This window comes from Lolium rigidum, chromosome 1, assembly GCF_022539505.1.
Source record: "Lolium rigidum isolate FL_2022 chromosome 1, APGP_CSIRO_Lrig_0.1, whole genome shotgun sequence".
In the NCBI taxonomy this organism is placed as follows: domain Eukaryota; kingdom Viridiplantae; phylum Streptophyta; class Magnoliopsida; order Poales; family Poaceae; genus Lolium; species Lolium rigidum.
The window spans coordinates 329,268,793-329,282,873 of record NC_061508.1 but is presented as its reverse complement, the minus strand read 5'-3'; the positions used below and the strand labels follow the sequence as shown (position 1 = coordinate 329,282,873).

Genomic DNA, 14,081 nt, shown 5'->3' with positions numbered 1-14,081 from the left:
CTGGTCATAAGGTTCTAAGTTTCATGGATGGCAATGCCGGCTACAACCAAATTTTCATGGCTCCGGAAGATATACACAAGACTGCATTCAGAGTACCAGGCTCGGTGGGCTTGTTTGAGTATGTAGTCATGACATTTGGGCTGAAAAATGCCGGCGCAACGTACCAAAGAGCCATGAATTACATCTTTCATGATTTGATCGGAAAATTGGTGGAGATTTACATTGATGACGTGGTGGTCAAGTCTGTTGCAGTGGAAGGACACTTGGAGGATTTACGACACGTCCTGGACCGAACTAGAAAGTTCGGACTAATAATGAATCCAAAGAAGTGTGCTTTTGGTGTCACGGTCGGTCAATTCTTGGGTTTCTTGGTTCATGAACGCGGAATTGAGATCGGCTCGAAAAGCCAGGAGGCGAGTGCGAACGATGAAGCCACCTACCACGAAGAAAGAACTCCGAGTGTCTCATCGGCAAAATCAACTTCGTCGGACGATTTATCTCCAATCTGTCGTGGCGAATCGAGCCATTCATGGGCTTGGTGAAAATTAAGGCCGATGAAGAGTTTCGCTGAGGGGCGAGCAACGAGCAAGCATTTGACGAGATCAAGGCATATCAAACGAAGCCACCTGTGTTGGTTCCGCCACGACAAGACAGGCCATTCTACATTTACTTGTCGGTGAGCCGACACCTCCATCGCCTCGGTGGTGGTGCAAGTTTATGATGGTCCGGAGAGAGTAGTTTTCTACCTCGACAGGAGGATGTTGGATGCGAAATGAGGTACCTCGAGATCGAGAAGTTGTGCCTCTGTCTGTTTTTCACTCGCACCAAGATTCGAGCACATCTTGCTCGTCGGCAGAAATTATCGTCATATGCAAATCGGACGTCATCAAGCATATGTTGTCGGCTCCCGTGTTGAAAGGCCGACTCGGTAAATGGATGTTTGCATTATCGGAATTTGATATCCGGTATCAACCTGCGAAAGCGAGCCAAAGGACGAGCGTTGGCCGATCTTATCGCCGAACGAATAAACACTGATATAGCAGCACTGTCTGTGCGTGCATGGGCCATGTTCTTCAATGGATCGGTCTGTGAGAATGGTTGCGGCATCGGCGTGCTACTCGTGTCGCCTCGGGGGGCAACATATTCCTTCTCCATTAGGTTACCTACCCCTTGCACCAACAATGTCGCTGAGTATGAAGCAATCTGCAAGGGAATGGAGTTGCTATTTGAAACCGGAGCGTAAGCGGTGGAGATCTTTGGAGATTCCAAATTGGTGATTTCTCAACTCACAGAGGAATACAAATGTGAGAGCGAGTTGCTCTTCCCATTATGGATGCAATGCCGTGAGCAGATTGCACAGTTCAGGTATATAAATTTCAATTGGATCCCAAGGTCGCAGAATACCGAGGCGAACGATCTCGCACAGATGGCATCAGGATACAAGGACGTAGCAGATGGAACCGATGTCCAGGTGCAGTTCATGGAGCCAGATGATTGGAGAGCCGATATTTTCAATTACTTGAAAGATTCGGCTCGGGGGGCACCTAAACGGATAAGACATAAGGCCATGAAGTACGTCCTAATTGGGGATGACATGTTCTGCAGGACGTTGGAAGGGTTACTTCTCAAATATTTGGGACCAGCCGAGTCCAATCGGCTCTTACATGACGTACATGAAGGTGTCTGTGGAACTCACCAATCGGCTCATAAGATGAAGTGGCTGATCAGGCGATCGGGATTTTATTGGCCCACCATGCTTGAGGATTGTTTCAAGTACTATAAAGGGTGTCAAGCATGTCAGAAGTTTGGGAGTATTCAGATGGTACCCGCATCAGCGATGAATCCCATGATCAAACCTTGGCCATTTCGAGGTTGGGGCATGGATATGATCGGCAAAATTCATCCTTCATCGAGCAAAGGCCATGAGTGGGTTCTGGCCATTACAGATTATTTCACTAAATGGGTGGAGGCCGTCCCTATGAAGTCACTAGCATCCAAAGATGTCATCAGCTTCGTGAAGGAGCATGTCATTCATAGATTCGGGATTCCCCAGACTATCACGACCGATGGAGGTTCGGTTTTCGTTTCTAAGGAGTTTAGAAAGTTCTCGTGAGGACATGGGAATCAAGCTGATCCGATCGTCTCCATACTATGCTCAAGCAAATGGGCAAGCTGAAGCGTCCAACAAGAGCCTTATCAAGCTGATTAAGAGGAAAATTGACGAGTATCCTAGACGTTGGCACGAGGTGTTGTCAGAGGCTTTGTGGGCTTATCACATGTCGTGTCATGGAGCAATAAAGACCTCGCCATACCATCTGGTCTACGGACAAGAAGCTGTGTTGCCCTGGGAAATCACGGCTGGCTCGAGACGGACTACGTTTCAGAATGACTTAACAACTGAAGAATATGCAGTCTCGATGAGTGACAAGCATTGAGGATGCAACGGAACTCAGACTGCGGTCGCTTGAGAAAATCAAGGAGAACAAAGCCAAGGTAGCTCGTGCATATAATAAGAAGGTGAAACCGAAGGAGTTCCTCGTTGGTGATCTGGTATGGGAAGCTGTGTTGCCGTTGGGGACTAAGGATAAAGCGTATGGTAAATGGTCTCCAAATTGGCACGGACCGTACAAAGTTGACCAAGTTTTGAAGGGCAATGCATACATGCTCGAGCAGTTGGATGGGGCGAAGTTCCCAGTAGCCGTCAATGGCCAGCATCTCAAGAAATATTTCCCAAGTATGTGGGATGATGGGCAGTAAAATGTGGAGGCCGATGCACGAAATCGGCCAGTAAAAAAAATCTAAACAAAAGCATAGCCGGTGCACTGACATCGACTTTAGAACTGAAAAGCCGATGCGGAGCCATCGACTATAGAGGAACAACTGTCATAAGCAAGTATCAGGTCACCATTTGATTTTGGGACTGGCCTTGTTGGCGTTTTGGGTAAAGACCGATGTATTGCCATCGGCTTTTTGAGCAATGATTTATTTTGATAAATCGGAAGAATTAAGCATGGAATCCTTCTTCATTGATTTAAAAGGGGATTTCTTACAAAGAGGAGCCGATTGCTCAGGAAAGGGGGAACAAAAGGAGAACAGATTGCTACTACTGGTCCTATGCTAGTGGTCCCTACTCTAAGGGCTGTCGCTGTCCTCGTCGTCGCCGTTGTAGCCGCCGTCACTGCTGCTGCTGGCGAGTTCCTCGTCGCTGCTGCCGTAGCCTTCAACAGGGGCTTCTTCCTCCTCATCATCGTCGTCTTCATCGTCATCTGACCAGGCCCAGCCGCGGAAGCGCTTCGCCGGCGGCTCGTCGGAGGAGGTGTCGTCCTCCTCTTCCTCCTCTTTGTCGGAGGAGGTGTCGTCTTCCTCGTCCTCCTTTTCTTCCTCTTCGACGGAGGAGGTGAAGTTACCCCAGGAGGAGAGGTCATCCTCACTCTCCGCCTCCAGTTCCCCGTCGACGAGGAACCGGAGGTCGTCCTCCCCGTCAGTCAGGGGCAGATCACCATCTGACCCGACGAGGGCCTCGGGTGGGCCATCTGGTACGAAATCGAAGTCCCACTCCCGCTCATCCCAATGCTCGGGAGTGCGCCTATTGTACGCCTCCATCTGGTCGTACTTTGGAATCGGCTCACTCGAGGAAGAGGAGTGGAAAGAGAGAGCCGATGAAGCAGAGGAGGAGGAGGAAGACATGGCTGCAGAGGGGGATTTTTGCTGATGGCTAGTGCGGAGAAGGGGGATGAAGAGGCGAGCTGCTCAGATGAGTTTAAATAAAGGGGATCTAATGAAAGACGATTTAATGCTTGAGCAGTTTTCGAGGACGCGGTGCCAAAACTGTCAATCGTGCAGAAGTTGAGAAGACAGGACATCATGATGGAAAGATACTGAAGCGGTTCTGCTCTGCCACGACATGACATGACCCTACGAAGGAAAAACAGAGTGGTTTTGAAATTATCATTATCAAAACCAGGGGGGCATGTGTTATCACCAGATTTTGGCCAAATCAGGAGATGGGCCATACTTGAGATGGGCTTGGAGGATATACACGCGGAGCGTCTCTGAAGCGGCCTTGCACGAGAGTTTGGGCTATTTTGCCCGTGTATCTGTATATTATGGTAGTTTAGAATTAAAAGATAGAGTTTAGCCCGTACACGGTTAGGTGTATTTCCAAAGATAGAAAGTCTACGGACTATAAATATGTATCTAGGGTTATTGAGAAAGGAGGACAATCACGTTCACAACAAACCAATCTAGGCGCATCGCCACCCCTTGTTTCGAGGGTTTCTCCCGGGTAAGCAACATGTCTGCCTAGATCGCATCTTGCGATCTAGGCGATATCGACTTATTCGTTCTTGGTGTTGCTCGTATCGAAGCCTTGTTGATGGCGAGCGACACCTTTATCTTAGATGTTTTGGGGCTTACGTCGACGTGTTTATGTTATGCTTGCTTAGCTACGTTGCCCTCGATATCTAGCCGCCCTTACACCTATCTTAGGTGTAAGGGCGGCATCTTGCTTTATCTTTGTTTAGTAGAACCGATCTGTTATAGTCGTTCCTTGTTCTATAAGGATTAGTTTGATATCTGCATGGTTAGGCCTTACAAATGGGTTGAACGATCCGGTAGTGCGTAAGATGTGGTTTATTAAACCCTAAAGGGATTGTTCCGGGGATCAACTTCATGTTGGTTTTTAGGCCTCGTTAGGGTTGGTTTTCCATCATCTTACGTATCTGTTAGGCTCAATTACGTGTAGGATGTTCCGGTTATGCAGTGAAAACCCTAGACTATCGTAGATTAGCTTAGCTTGATATTGATAAAGCATGATCCCCGTGTCATTGTAAATCTAACGTGAACCACGGGGCAATCGGCTCTTTGAGCCGATCCACGTAACAACTTAAGAGCCGATCGGGGCTCGTATTTAATGTTTACGTGTCTACCATGCAGGAAACTAATCGACGCGATACAACACCTCCCTGACCAGGTATAGGTCAGGTGGCACGCCCTTGCGACCGTCAGGACGTGTGTCAGAGCATTGCGGGACGACGACCGAGCGACCAGGGCCCACCAGCAGTCTTGGGACCCTCCCGGCTCTTCGTGTTGCTCGCCGCTGCCCGCCGGTGGGTTTTGGCTGGCAACAAGTGCCCAATGTGCATATCGGTGGCAAACTCATAGACCGCCGGTGTTTTACGACTATTTCTCTCGTTGGTCTGGATACTCCGTGCTTCAGATCTGCAAGTCGCTTCCGTGGTTGAGGAGATGACCAGGGCGAAAGCCTATCTTCGACCATGTGTTGGTGTCGGCGACGTCGAAGTGCTCATTTTCCTCTCGACGTGATTAGCTTGGGCTCTTCGGGTGAAAACCCAAACTCTAGTTTGTGGATGTCTCGTCACACTCCAAATGAGTCTTGGATGGTGGATTTCGGAACGGCGGTCCCGGACGGTTGTTGTGCGTCGAGGCGGTGGCCTTAGGATCCATTGTGGGCAGAAGCTTCATGGGGTGGAGAAGTTGCTTGCATGGCTTGGGTGACAATCTTGTGTCACTGGTGCGGGGAGGTTGTCGGCTTAGTCAACGCGTCTCAGAGGAGGTGATTTTGACTTTTAAGCCGGGGCGGCGACCCCAGATGTTGGTGCGGGGACCGTGGTCTGCGAGCGGTTTGTTCTGTGCAGCTTGGGCTGCGAGTGGCTGTGTCGTGCGGTGCCGTGGCTGTGAGTGCGAGCAGTGCTATGTCGGGATGGCCCCAGAAGGTGGTGATGGTGGTTTGCGCTGGGCATGGTGGAGTTGTTGGATGTCGGGGCAGCGGGCCCGAAAACTTGTTAATGTTGAGAACATTGACCTCGTGTCACATGGGTGACAAGGTCGTTTTGGGGCAGTTCTCCTGGATTTTGTCTTCTACGGCTATGTTGGAGTGTCCCGTGTCTGATCCTCTAATAATAGTCACGACGTCTTCTCTCCAGCATGGATGGGAGATTGGATGGTCTCGGCGAGTGTGTCGTCCGTTGTTTCATCGGTGTGTTTGAGTGGGCTTGGCCCTGTGACGAGTGGGCATGGCCCAATGGTGTCTTGTTGTATGATTTTTGCCTGGTTTTCCATGAATTAACTGGTATTTTCTTCTTAATTAATGGATAAGAAAAATATGTTGCCTCACTCTCACTAGAAAACAGAGCTTTCATTCGGAGCAGCCGAGAGCATTAGTTTTGGCCACGTTACGAACCGGGACTAAGCTCACATTAGTCCCGGTTCGAATGGCTAGGACATCGAAAAGCTTTAGTACCGTTACAAAACCGGGACTAAATGCTCTTTACCAATCGGGACGAAGACCCTTTTTCTAGTACTACCTTGGTTTCAAAAAAAAAAACATAGACCGCGGGTGTGCATTATTAGTCTTTGAATAAACTGACAAGATACTAATAATGTAATTTATCCTCCAATATACACCCGTATGTAAACTTTGTGTGGAACTTATTGAACACTGCGTGGCATGATAATTTGCCACCTAGAACAATTCTACAATTGTTGAGTAGACAGAGCCACACGCATGGTATATAAAATGCAGAAAACCCAATTAATTAGACATACAGATTCACATGAACGATGCATCAACCTTAACGTAGGTTAACGTACCCGTCCCAAAGGGTAGCCCATGACTACCTCACCACAAGGGTAACCCATGACTACGCTGTCTTCTTCTCCACACCGAAAATGCATACGTGTTGGTGCTACCTGGTCTCGTTCACCCTTACAAGAACCATGGCGCACGGTCCACACTAGGGCATAATCCTGGGCACCCATCATAGCAGCCACCAGCAGCGCCAGCAACGGGCCGTCGGATAGGAGAGTGAAGACGACAGCCAGAAGCTGCATGACTACAAACATCAGCAGGAGGGCGGCTCCCTGCAAGGATGGAAAGAAGAAATATATATGAGATTAATTGGTGTACGTATTGGGCAGAAAACGTAGTTAATCAACAAACGAGATCTGTGAACGACGATGACTTACGCAGACCATGGCAGACCACGACGGCTCCTTCGACTGTACGGCGCCGCCGCCTTTCTCAAGGTCCATGGAGGAGCTGGAATACCTCGCCATGCCCACCGGTCGGATGTTTGAAACCTGATCTCTCTCCCGTTCTCTACTTCCACAGTTCCACGAAAGAACGATTCAGCCTGCCCCGTATATGCTTTTATTATGATCGATCGGTCGATCCAAGCTTCATGTACTCCCTCCGTTCCTTTTTAATTGACTCGGATTTAGTACAAACTTGTACTAAATTCGAGTCAATTAAAAAAGAACGGAGGGCTAGCTGTAGCTAGAATTTCTAGTCGTACTCGGATAGCCCCTCCGCCGTTCCGTATCCGATTGGGACTCCCGGACCTGTGCGTCAGTCCCACGTGCCTTTGGCCGTAGCCAGCCGGTTCTAAATAATCGGCCTTCTTCTTAGCAATGAACAGAATTACAGAACGCCTCCCTTGGAGCAAGGCGGAGATCGGGATGAGACGTGGAGCCATGGATCATCCGGAGGATTCAAAGCATTTTCCATTACACAACAAAGACCTAACAACATACGGAACGGGATGCATTAAGGGACATTTTGAGGAACTTAAGAGTTAGGACAAGTGCCCCAGTAACAATTGTTTGTATTGGCATGCATCCGTACCAGATTCCCATAATCAGTCATCCAAAAATGTATCCAAAACAGCATTACAATCCCATCCACCATGTACCGCAGATTCATACTGACATATCTATCTGACACCCGTTGGGTGCTAATTCGAAATAGCACATGCTCCTGGGTGCCAATTCACGTTACCATCATATTTTCGGTAGAAAAAACAATATGTGAACTTTATCTATTTTACGAATCTGCAAAAAATCAACGTGAAATACCTAGTATTTTAGGCTACACAAAAATGAAAAAATCTGGAAATTTGAAAAGTTGCAAGGTTCTTGTGATCTACAAATGCCAATTTTGAAGTACTCACAATACACATTAATTCACACTGGGTTTTTGCACACTCAAAGACTAAATAATTTTTTACATGTCGATTTTTATGGATTTTTTTTGAAACTTTGAAGTGTTGTTTTTAAAAAAAATTCTTCAAAATCCAGGCTACATGTAGCCCAAGCTCCAAAAAGCTGCATTCATTTTATCCCTCTTTTAATGAAGTTCACACGCTATAATACTCCCTTCCCCATTCATGAGTGCAGAAGGTGTACTCTTTTATTCCCTCAAGCCGCACATGCATCAATAATCTAAGTTTTATGTTCAAGTGGAAGTTGATGATTTGGCATCATATAAATACTACTCCCTCCATTCTATAACTCATAATTGGCAACAAGAATTATGGAATGTGTGTGTGTGTGTGTGTGTGGGGGGGGGGGGGGGAGTATTACTCCCTCCCTTCTGTTTCAATCAACATTTTGAAGAAACATAGACAATTTAGGTACGTATTGATGTATCACAGGAAATCATGTGTCTCCTCTTTTCCCAAAGAAATATAGTAAATGACATGCATCTGATCTGATCCTTCCTCCGTTTTTTGATGCGGTTTATCATCTGCCGTTGTGATGCACACATAATAAAGTAAAATCAATATTCTGTGAATCAAAATTAAGATGCTCCGAGATGTGATGTGATCGTTACCGTTGACAGGTGACTTTGGAACACTACACGCACTTGCTAAGTGCTAACCACGAGTTCTGCACATTGATGATCTCTGTGCCATTATCACACTTGGAGTATGCTTTCAGCAGAACTCTGCACAATATTTATGACACGGGAAAAGGTGTGAAAACCTGGCCTAATACATTATGCAAATGAAACATGTCCCCCATGAAGAATCCAGGCTACATATTGTAGAACACAGAGAGAGTGACACAATTCAGGTACCATGTTCAAAGATGAAAGAATTCCCTCAACCAGTAATACAACGCCTTATAAATTGCTGGATCAAGTAAAAAAAAAATGCAGCACAGTGCTGTATGCAGGACACCCTTGATTATCATGGTAATCATGGTATCACCACTGATTATTAGTGATTATAACAGCAGTTCGCGTCTATAACCAGACACGACTATGCTTCATCTGTGCAACTTTTACTGGGATTTGTGCTTTCCAGGACACTTGTCTATTAGCATGCGCACCTCATTGTTTACCCTATCTTAAACAAGTACCCTCTCCATTCACTAATGTATAACCTTTTAGGTTTTTGTAGATTCACTCATTTTAGCTTGTATATAGTCTATTTTAGTGTGTAGATTTACTCATTTTGGTCTGTATCTAGTCTACTTTTAGTGTGTGGATACACTCATTTTGGTCCGTATGAAGTCTAATTTGAAATGTCTAAATGGTCCTTAAATTAGTGAACGGAGGGAGTAGATAGATTGGGCTAAATAGTCCGAATTCAATACAAACCTATGCGTTATAATAATAAAAATAATATTTACTGGACTGACCTGTTAAGTGATATAAGAATGAGTGACCCCACTCCGAGCACCAGTTCTCCTGTATCTTTCTCCCGACTACCTTGAACTACAAATTCAAATGATGGATGGTATGTTGCACTACAGATTCAGATAAACAAATTTAGCTTGAACACTTCACAGAAAAATTAGGCACCATACTACTTCATCAACATAACAATGCCCGGATACAACATCTCTATAAAAATCTTAGAAGCAAGATCATATAGCCCCCTAATATAAATCAGATGTATCATAATGGTGCATCCTGAATTTGGAAACTCGAAGTACATAGTGATGCAAAAAAATTCTACATCAATACCTTAACAAATGTTTTTTTGATACACAGGCCTAGAAAATTTACCATATTATGAGGACTGCTGGTAAAGCTTCCACATGGGACAGCTGACATGAGTATTACTCCTCCCTTCTGTTTCAATCAACATTTTGAAGAAACATAGACAATTTAGGTACGTATTGATGTATCACAGGAAATCATGTGTCTCCTCTTTTCCCAAAGAAATATAGTAAATGACATGCATCTGATCTGATCCTTCCTCCGTTTTTTGATGCGGTTTATCATCTGCCGTTGTGATGCACACATAATAAAGTAAAATCAATATTCTGTGAATCAAAATTAAGATGCTCCGAGATGTGATGTGATCGTTACCGTTGACAGGTGACTTTGGAACACTACACGCACTTGCTAAGTGCTAACCACGAGTTCTGCACATTGATGATCTCTGTGCCATTATCACACTTGGAGTATGCTTTCAGCAGAACTCTGCACAATATTTATGACACGGGAAAAGGTGTGAAAACCTGGCCTAATACATTATGCAAATGAAACATGTCCCCCATGAAGAATCCAGGCTACATATTGTAGAACACAGAGAGAGTGACACAATTCAGGTACCATGTTCAAAGATGAAAGAATTCCCTCAACCAGTAATACAACGCCTTATAAATTGCTGGATCAAGTAAAAAAAATGCAGCACAGTGCTGTATGCAGGACACCCTTGATTATCATGGTAATCATGGTATCACCACTGATTATTAGTGATTATAACAGCAGTTCGCGTCTATAACCAGACACGACTATGCTTCATCTGTGCAACTTTTACTGGGATTTGTGCTTTCCAGGACACTTGTCTATTAGCATGCGCACCTCATTGTTTACCCTATCTTAAACAAGTACCCTCTCCATTCACTAATGTATAACCTTTTAGGTTTTTGTAGATTCACTCATTTTAGCTTGTATATAGTCTATTTTAGTGTGTAGATTTACTCATTTTGGTCTGTATCTAGTCTACTTTTAGTGTGTGGATACACTCATTTTGGTCCGTATGAAGTCTAATTTGAAATGTCTAAATGGTCCTTAAATTAGTGAACGGAGGGAGTAGATAGATTGGGCTAAATAGTCCGAATTCAATACAAACCTATGCGTTATAATAATAAAAATAATATTTACTGGACTGACCTGTTAAGTGATATAAGAATGAGTGACCCCACTCCGAGCACCAGTTCTCCTGTATCTTTCTCCCGACTACCTTGAACTACAAATTCAAATGATGGATGGTATGTTGCACTACAGATTCAGATAAACAAATTTAGCTTGAACACTTCACAGAAAAATTAGGCACCATACTACTTCATCAACATAACAATGCCCGGATACAACATCTCTATAAAAATCTTAGAAGCAAGATCATATAGCCCCCTAATATAAATCAGATGTATCATAATGGTGCATCCTGAATTTGGAAACTCGAAGTACATAGTGATGCAAAAAAATTCTACATCAATACCTTAACAAATGTTTTTTTGATACACAGGCCTAGAAAATTTACCATATTATGAGGACTGCTGGTAAAGCTTCCACATGGGACAGCTGACATGAGTATTACTCCCTCCCTTCTGTTTCAATCAACATTTTGAAGAAACATAGACAATTTAGGTACGTATTGATGTATCACAGGAAATCATGTGTCTCCTCTTTTCCCAAAGAAATATAGTAAATGACATGCATCTGATCTGATCCTTCCTCCGTTTTTTGATGCGGTTTATCATCTGCCGTTGTGATGCACACATAATAAAGTAAAATCAATATTCTGTGAATCAAAATTAAGATGCTCCGAGATGTGATGTGATCGTTACCGTTGACAGGTGACTTTGGAACACTACACGCACTTGCTAAGTGCTAACCACGAGTTCTGCACATTGATGATCTCTGTGCCATTATCACACTTGGAGTATGCTTTCAGCAGAACTCTGCACAATATTTATGACACGGGAAAAGGTGTGAAAACCTGGCCTAATACATTATGCAAATGAAACATGTCCCCCATGAAGAATCCAGGCTACATATTGTAGAACACAGAGAGAGTGACACAATTCAGGTACCATGTTCAAAGATGAAAGAATTCCCTCAACCAGTAATACAACGCCTTATAAATTGCTGGATCAAGTAAAAAAAAAATGCAGCACAGTGCTGTATGCAGGACACCCTTGATTATCATGGTAATCATGGTATCACCACTGATTATTAGTGATTATAACAGCAGTTCGCGTCTATAACCAGACACGACTATGCTTCATCTCGTGCAACTTTTACTGGGATTTGTGCTTTCCAGGACACTTGTCTATTAGCATGCGCACCTCATTGTTTACCCTATCTTAAACAAGTACCCTCTCCATTCACTAATGTATAACCTTTTAGGTTTTTGTAGATTCACTCATTTTAGCTTGTATATAGTCTATTTTAGTGTGTAGATTTACTCATTTTGGTCTGTATCTAGTCTACTTTTAGTGTGTGGATACACTCATTTTGGTCCGTATGAAGTCTAATTTGAAATGTCTAAATGGTCCTTAAATTAGTGAACGGAGGGAGTAGATAGATTGGGCTAAATAGTCCGAATTCAATACAAACCTATGCGTTATAATAATAAAAATAATATTTACTGGACTGACCTGTTAAGTGATATAAGAATGAGTGACCCCACTCCGAGCACCAGTTCTCCTGTATCTTTCTCCCGACTACCTTGAACTACAAATTCAAATGATGGATGGTATGTTGCACTACAGATTCAGATAAACAAATTTAGCTTGAACACTTCACAGTAAAAATTAGGCACCATACTACTTCATCAACATAACAATGCCCGGATACAACATCTCTATAAAAATCTTAGAAGCAAGATCATATAGCCCCCTAATATAAATCAGATGTATCATAATGGTGCATCCTGAATTTGGAAACTCGAAGTACATAGTGATGCAAAAAAATTCTACATCAATACCTTAACAAATGTTTTTTTGATACACAGGCCTAGAAAATTTACCATATTATGAGGACTGCTGGTAAAGCTTCCACATGGGACAGCTGACATGGGTGGCCATAATTCACAGGGTTTGCTGCTACCAACCATGGCACTGAAAACAGTACAAAAGACAAACAATTTATTTAATAAATTACAAAAATTTGAAGGAGGCAAAACCTTGCCAGAGAAACTGATTATTACTGACCTAATTTGATTAGGTTATGTTCTAAAATCTAAACTGAAACAGCCGAGTCCAGAAGTTTGACTCAGAGAAATGTGCAACTTGATGACAAATCTAGAAACAATAACTAGTAGGAAGTTATTCATGGTATGCTACAGGTAGCTCCATGCAAGGCAGGTAGTTGAAAGCAATCCCAAATTTCTAAATCATAGTCCAAGATGCAGAGCTTTACTGAATTTACTTAAAATAGGATGATTTTACAGAGGCGCGGGCACCACAACGGAGTTTCACGAAAGGGCCTCATGTAAACATGCCCAAGAACAATCAACAACGGCCAATCCTTTTCTCTGAACGATTAGATGATCTTCCTTGGATATACAATGTGTCCCAACAGGGCTGAAAGCAAAAGAAGGAAAGTTTACTCAGAGGGAATAGCATTGTATCTCAAACACCATTCTTAGTGCATTTTATAAAATTATACAGATAATCTAACTCAGAGAAATCACGGAAACTTAGATTCACACAATTTTTCACATGATTCCTGTTACCACATATATCTTGTATGTTTACTTGAGAACCACACCACCGAAACCATTTATCAATTGTAACTCCTGTAACATAAAGAACCTTGTTAGAAGGAAAATAGTTATATCTTTAGTAGCAGAGGCAGTGCCCGGAGTTTGAGCAAAAGTATGTCGTAAGGGAATAATTTAACAAAAACTTAGATGAACCAGCTTGATGATATTAGATGTCCATGACATCTTATTTTCTATTTTAGCATGTACCTTTGCTTTTGATAGGAGGGAAAAGGGCTTGGAATTTAAAACGTTGCGAAGCATGTGTCACCTTATTACCTTTAAAAGCCAAAATCACGAAAGTTTACCACCAGTGCATCTTTTAGCATCGCTTGCCCAAAGTCTACATGTTATAGAGAATGTCAAATGTAGCAGCATAAGAACACATGGAAACATTACACCTACCTTGAAAGCAGAATTTTCGGAGTTTAGGTTCTTCCCCGGTGCTGCCTGGAGAGAGAATCAATGTAGCTTTATCAGCGTGGATACAAAATCAAAATAATCAATAACAAGGTTTCACGGTAAGTGTGAAGTGACTTGAGAAGCTGATAAGCG

General features: G+C 43.6%; 4 long non-coding RNA genes across 4 annotated transcripts; all 4 read right to left on the bottom strand.

Annotated features, from left to right (window-relative positions):
* Positions 1-8,408: 8,408 nt before the first annotated feature.
* LOC124684358 lies at positions 8,409-9,494 on the bottom strand. The gene is made up of 3 exons (XR_006996993.1): positions 9,445-9,494; positions 8,633-8,746; positions 8,409-8,545 (listed from the first exon to the last, which is right to left on the bottom strand). It is a non-coding gene; the product is annotated as an uncharacterized LOC124684358 (long non-coding RNA).
* Positions 9,495-9,899: 405 nt separating this feature from the next.
* On the bottom strand, positions 9,900-10,980 carry LOC124684355. The gene is made up of 3 exons (XR_006996991.1): positions 10,931-10,980; positions 10,121-10,234; positions 9,900-10,033 (listed from the first exon to the last, which is right to left on the bottom strand). It is a non-coding gene; the product is annotated as an uncharacterized LOC124684355 (long non-coding RNA).
* A 335-nt stretch (positions 10,981-11,315) lies between these two features.
* Positions 11,316-12,470, bottom strand: LOC124684354. The gene is made up of 3 exons (XR_006996990.1): positions 12,421-12,470; positions 11,608-11,721; positions 11,316-11,520 (listed from the first exon to the last, which is right to left on the bottom strand). It is a non-coding gene; the product is annotated as an uncharacterized LOC124684354 (long non-coding RNA).
* Positions 12,463-13,319, bottom strand: LOC124684357. The gene is made up of 3 exons (XR_006996992.1): positions 13,213-13,319; positions 12,792-12,882; positions 12,463-12,528 (listed from the first exon to the last, which is right to left on the bottom strand). It is a non-coding gene; the product is annotated as an uncharacterized LOC124684357 (long non-coding RNA).
* Between the last annotated feature and the right edge of the window lie 762 nt (positions 13,320-14,081).